The following is a 6,241-nucleotide window of genomic DNA, read 5'->3' on the forward strand; positions in this document are numbered from 1 at the left end:
CTCTCCTGTTGCGGAGCACAGGCTCCAGACGCTCAGGCTCAATGGCCATGGCTCACGGGCCCAGCTTTTCTGCGGCATGTGGGATCTTCCCAGACCAGGGCACGAACCCGTGTCCCCTGCATAGGCAGGCGGACTCTCAACCACTGTGCCACCAGGGAAGCCCTGTGTATCTTTTTGAATTAAGAGTTTTTTCTGGGTATATGTTCAGGAGTGGGATTTCTGGATCATATGGTAACTCCATTTTTAGTTTTTTAAGGAACCTCCATACTGTTCTCCATCGGGGCTTCACCAATTTCCATTACCGTCAACAGTGTAGGAGGGTTCCCTTTTCTCTAAACCCTCTCCAGCATTTATTATTTGTAGACTTTTTGATGATATGGCCATTCTGACTGATGTGAAATGATTCCTCAATCGTAGTTTTGATTTGCATTTCTCTAATAATTAGCGATATTGAGCATCTTTTCATGTGTCTATTGAACATCTGTAGGTCTTCTTTGGAGAATGTCTATTTAGGTCTTCTGCCCATTTTTTGATTTGGTTGTTTGTTATTGAGTTGTATAAGCTGTTTATATATTTTGGAAATAAAGCCCTTGTTGGTCACATCGTTTGCAAATATTTTCTCCCAGTGTATAGGTAGTCTTTTCATTTTGTTTATGGTTTCCCTTGCTGTGCAAAAGCTTATAAGTTTGATTAGGTCCCATTTGTTTATTTTGCTTTTATTTCTGTTGCCTTGGGAGACTGACATAAGAAAACATTGCTATGATTTATGTCAGAGAATGTTTTGCCTGTGTTCTCTTCTAGGAGTTTTATGGTGTCTTGCTTATATTTAAGTCTTTAAGCCATTTTGAGTTTACTTTTGGGTATGGTATGAGGGAGTGTTCTAACTTCATTGATTTACATGTGACTGTCCAGTTTTCCCAACACCATTTCCTGAAGAGACTGGCTTTTTTTCCATTGTATATTCTTGCCTCCTTTGTCAAAGATTAATTGACCATAGGAGTGTGGGTTTATTTCTGGGCTCTCTATTCTGTTCCATTGCTCCATATGCCTCTTTTTGTGCCAATACCACACTCCTTTGATTACTATAGCTTTGTAGTATTGTCTGAAGTCTGGGAGGGTTATGCCTCTAGCTTTGTTCTTTTTCCTCAGGATTGCTTTTGCAATTCTGGGTCTTTTATGGTTCCATATAAATTTGGATTATTTGCTCTGGTTCTGTTAAAAATGTCATGGATAATATGATAGGGATCCCATTAAATCTGTAGATTGCTTTGGGTAATATGGCCATTTTAACAATATTAATTCTTCCAATCCAAGAGCATAAGGAATCTTTCCATTTCTTTGAATCATCTTCAGTTTCCTTTATCAACATCTTATAGTTCTTAGCATATAAGTCTTTCACCTCCTTGGTCAGGTTTATTCCTAAGTATTTTATTTTTTTGATGTGATTTTAAAAGGGATTGTTCTTTTACTTTCCCTTTCTGATATTTCATTGTTAGAGTAAAGAAATGCAACTGATTTCTGTGTCTTAACCTTGTATCCTGATACCTTGCTGAATTTATCAGTTCTAGTAGTTTTTGTGTGGAGTCCTTAGGGTTTTCTATATATAGTATCATGTCATCTGCATATAATGACAGTTTTACCCCTTTTCTTCCAATCTGGATAATTTTTCTTGTCTGATTGCTATGGCTAGGACTTCCAGTACTATGTTGAACAGAAGTGATGAGAGTGGGCATCCTTGTCTTGTTCCAAATTTTAATGGGAAGGCTTTCAGCTTTTCACCATTGAGTAGATTATATTGGCTATGGGTTTGTCATAAATGGCTTTTATTATGTTGAGGTAAGTTTGCTCTATACCCACTTTGGTAAGAGTTCTCATCATGAATAGATGTTGAACTTTATCAAGTGCTTTTTCTGCGTCTACTGAAATGATCATACAGTTTTTTTCTTTTCACCTGTTGATGTGGTGTATGTAGCACATTGATTGATTTGTATATGTTGAAATTGAACCATCTTTGTGACCCTGGGATGAATCCAACTTGATCGTGGTGTGTGATCTTTTTTATGTGTTGTTAGATTCAGTTTACTAAGATTTTGTTGAGAATTTTTGCATCTATATTCATCAAAGATACTGGCCTGCAATTTTCTTTTTTGGTAGTGTCTTTGTCTGCTTTTGGTATCAGGGTGATGGTGGCTTCATAGAATGGCTTTGGGAGTGTTACCTCCTCTTCAGTCTCTTGGAAGAGTTTGAGAAGGATCCATATAAGCTCTTTTTTGTATGTTTGCTAGAATTCCCCAGTGAAGCCATCTGGTCCTGGACTTTTGTTTGCCTGGAGGTTTGTTGCTGTTGTTGTTGTTGTTGCTGTTTTAATTACAGATTCTATTTCACTTCTAGTAATTGGTCTGTTCAAATTATCTATTTCTTCTCGATTCAGTTTTGGTGGGCTGTATGTTTCTAGAAACTTGTCCATTTCCTCTCAGTTGTCCAATCTGTTGGCATATGATTGTTCATAGTATTCTATTATGGTTTTTTATTTCTGTGGTAACAGTTATTATTTCTCCTCTTTCACTTCTTAGTTTGTTTATTTGGGTCCTCTCTCTTTTCTTCTTGGTGAGCCTGGCCAGAGGTTTGTTGATTTTGTTTATCCTTTCAAAAAACCAGCTCTTGGTTTTATTGGGTTTTTTTTCTATTTTTTTAAATCTCTATTTTATTTATTTCCTCTATGATCTTTATTTTTTCCTTCCTTCTGTTGACTTCAGGTTTTGTCAGGGAGCTTTTAATCTAATAGAAAAGAAGTGTTTATTTTTAGCCTATATCCTTTATATAGCTTAGTTCTCACAATATACCTATGAGATTATTATTATCCCCATTTTACACATAAGGAAACAGGCTTAGAGAAGTTGACACTTGTCAAGGGTTACACTCATGGGGAATGACAGCCTGGATTTCAGTTCTCAGCTCTCTGACTCTGAGCATCATTTCCTTAATCTTCTTGTGTTGCCAAAATCTGTACAGTTGGGCTTCTGCCTCAGTTTCCTTGCCTAATATTTCAGTTTCTGGCTTAGGCTGAGCCCTGCTCCAAACCCCAGACAACTTGGCTAGAAATCATGCACCCAACTCTTTCCTCCCCATCCACACATCCCCCAGTTAGGGTTCTGCTATAGATAGTCCACTTGCCTGGAAATAAAAAGCATTGCTCCATGTTGCAAAATAGCTTCTAGGAACTAGCCAGAGGAATGTTCCCTTTCATCTATAATTCACCCTCATGGTTCTTTTGAGTTTCACACTCAGCATCAGACACTTCAAAAAGTAAATAAGCTATGTAATAGGAATAGTAAACAAAGAAGGAAGTGGCACTGATATATGCAAACTTCATTCTTTGACCTCTTAGCCACGGCAGTATACCTAATCGTCCCAGCATCCTTTCCCTATGAATGGATGTAGCAGACAGTAGCGCTCATGATGTGACTCATCCCAGATCGCATCTCAGCTCTGCCCGTCTCTGTCAAGTCTCTGGAGAGAGCAGAAAGAGTGGAATAGACTCTGAGGGAGTCATCTGCACAGGACAGACATTACATAGACCACGGGAGCCCTGGTCTGTGGTCACGGCTTTGAATTCTTGTAGTCCTCCCCCTGCCCCTCTTAGCCTGCTTCCTTGGTGAGCAAGGAGCTTACTTCCTATTGGCTCATTTATTCCCATTGAATTACCCAGTGCAGGGGGAGGGGTAATATTTGCTGCTGCCTCAACCGCTTTATCTTACTTAGAATGGCAGAATTTAGCATTTAGGTTGAAATTAAATTGAAATTGAAATGTAGGTATTGAAATTGAAATTAAATTTCAATTTAGGTATTGAAATGTATCATTGCAAGTTCTCACTGATGGTTGTAACATTTTCTCTGTATGTTACTCAACGCAATCCATTCGACCCCAAGACATTCAGTATGACATTTAGTGAGAAATCTTTAACAAAATTCTGTCAACCATTCCCCATATTCAGACTGATACTTCTGATGATCATAAACCAGACTTTCAGCAATCTTCTATAGACCCTATGTCACTCTGATTGACACCTGTTATTTACTTAAGCGTCCCTTCCCTCCACTCACATACCCAACAGACAGTCATACCTGCCCAACCCAAGCTCAAGTTTGCCTTGGACCTTCTGAGCCTCTAACTGTGTGTAGCTGGATCCTTTTATTGCATATCCCCCAGTCCTCTTTCCCTTGGCCACACCATGGGCAACAGCTCTGTAAGTCACTCAAACTCTTTTGCAGTCACCCCCCATCAGATAAAATGTAAACATGTTCATGGTCAGCAGTTTGGTGGCTCGTGGTTTCCTTTAATTCAAAGTTAAAGCCCCGCTCAGGGTTTGCCATTGTTTCTGTACAAGTCCAAGGATCGTTATTTGTTTACTCTGAACATGAAGGTGACCCATAGAGCTCCAACCTGACTGACAACAGCATCCTGAAGTCAGTACGTAGATGATTTGGGGCTTATGTGGAGTTTACCTGCATCTTGAAAACTTTTCAGTCTTATCTGATCTAGTGCCCTAAGAAGTAATACAAAGTAAAATTTCAAAGCTTTGCATCAATATTTTCCTCTTGGGACTCCATTCAAGTCTAGAAAATTTTGTGGTCAAACTCCATAATTTTTTTGCCTACAATGTTGACTGTATAATTTTTGGCAAATTGCAGGCATTCTTTGTTGCAAATTCTTTTGAAATCATTGGCAAATGTTTAGTAGCATTGATAATATTGACCACAAATTAGTTCTAAACTTAAAAGAAAAAAAATTATTTTGTCTTAGATGTTCTAAAACCTGACTAATTAAAGTGTATTTTTTTTCTCAAGTCCATGTGCTATTTGTCTCTTAGAAATTTTTAAATGATCTCAGTGTATTAAGTGTCTGACAGAAGACTACACACGCTGATGGCTGCTAGCCTATTCAAATCTCTCATTTTATTGTTGGTGAATATCAGTAGGCAACATGTGCTTGGCACTCTAAGTAAGGTTACTGTCACAACTCGGAAAATACTCTAGAATTCAACACATTTTCCAAACATTCATTTATTATTCATTCGTTCAACTAATTGATAGCTAGTGCTTACTACGTGCCAGACATTGTTCTGGGTTTTAGGCCTTAAAATGATGAAAAAAGGTAGACAGTGTTTCTGCCTGCATGGAGCTTATATTCTAGTGGAGGGTCAGATGTTTAACTGAATGAGTGAATGAATGAATGAAAGTGGAGAGACGGAAGAGGCTGGGATTGGGCTGGACTGTGGTCACAGCAACCAACAATCCTTGATAGTGCCTGAGGGCTTAAACAGAGCCAGAAGGAGGTCAGTTCTGGGTGTCTGAACCAGTTTGCGACCTTATACACTGGTAGCCCCTATCAGAAGCCCTGTCTCCATATTTAAATGCTTGGGAAGTTGTTGCTGCCTTCACCTCTGTCCTTCCTTATGCACCCGTTTCCTCTGTAATGTTGGCTCTGGTTACAGTCTTCCCCCCTCTTGGCTGGTTCCCCCTCTGCCAGCCTCCCTGCAATTGATACTTCTTTGGCCTGGCTCTTGCTTCCCCTCTTTGCCTCCATCCTTAGATACTCTCCTTGGATCCCTTCTTACCTCTGTGTTCCACAGCTATTGGCCAGCTCTATCTCAGTCTGAGCCCAGCTCTAGTTTCTAGGTTGGAGCCTTAGACATGACCTGACCTAACTGGGGGAAATCAGATGTCAGGGATTGGGGCCCAGCAGCAGTTTACAGACAGTGGTGGTGGTCAGATCCAGGCAAGAAACAAGATTGGGGTTGCAGGAGGTTATCTAATTTGGAGCAGGATCATGACTGGGAGGACAAGACTGGCAGGAGAGGGTCAAGGGGTCAGGGATTCAGGCTAGGCTCCCCGCCCGGCAGGGTAACTAAAGTGCAAAGCAGAAAGTTACGGTAAGATCCAGTCTTATAGACAGGCAAGCATAACAGGGGCTAGGGACAAGGCTGCAATTTGGTGAGCACAGGGGGCACACCAAACCCAGGCTGTATTAGTACTAATTCCAGCTTCCATACCTGGGGGTCTGAAACTATTGATCTGACAGGCTGGTTAGGGCTGAGACTCACAGAGAGTACTTGTTCAAAGCACAGACTTTGAGAGGAGACAGAAGAGGGTGTGAATCCCAACTCTGCTATTTACTAGCTCTGTGACCTTGGGCAAATTGCTTTACCTCTCTGATCCTCAGTCGCCTTACCCGTAAAAT

The sequence above is a fragment of the Monodon monoceros genome, unplaced genomic scaffold, assembly GCF_005190385.1.
Source record: "Monodon monoceros isolate NGI ecotype Baffin Bay Population unplaced genomic scaffold, NGI_Narwhal_1 Super_Scaffold_7, whole genome shotgun sequence".
NCBI classification, from domain to species: Eukaryota; Metazoa; Chordata; class Mammalia; order Artiodactyla; family Monodontidae; genus Monodon; species Monodon monoceros.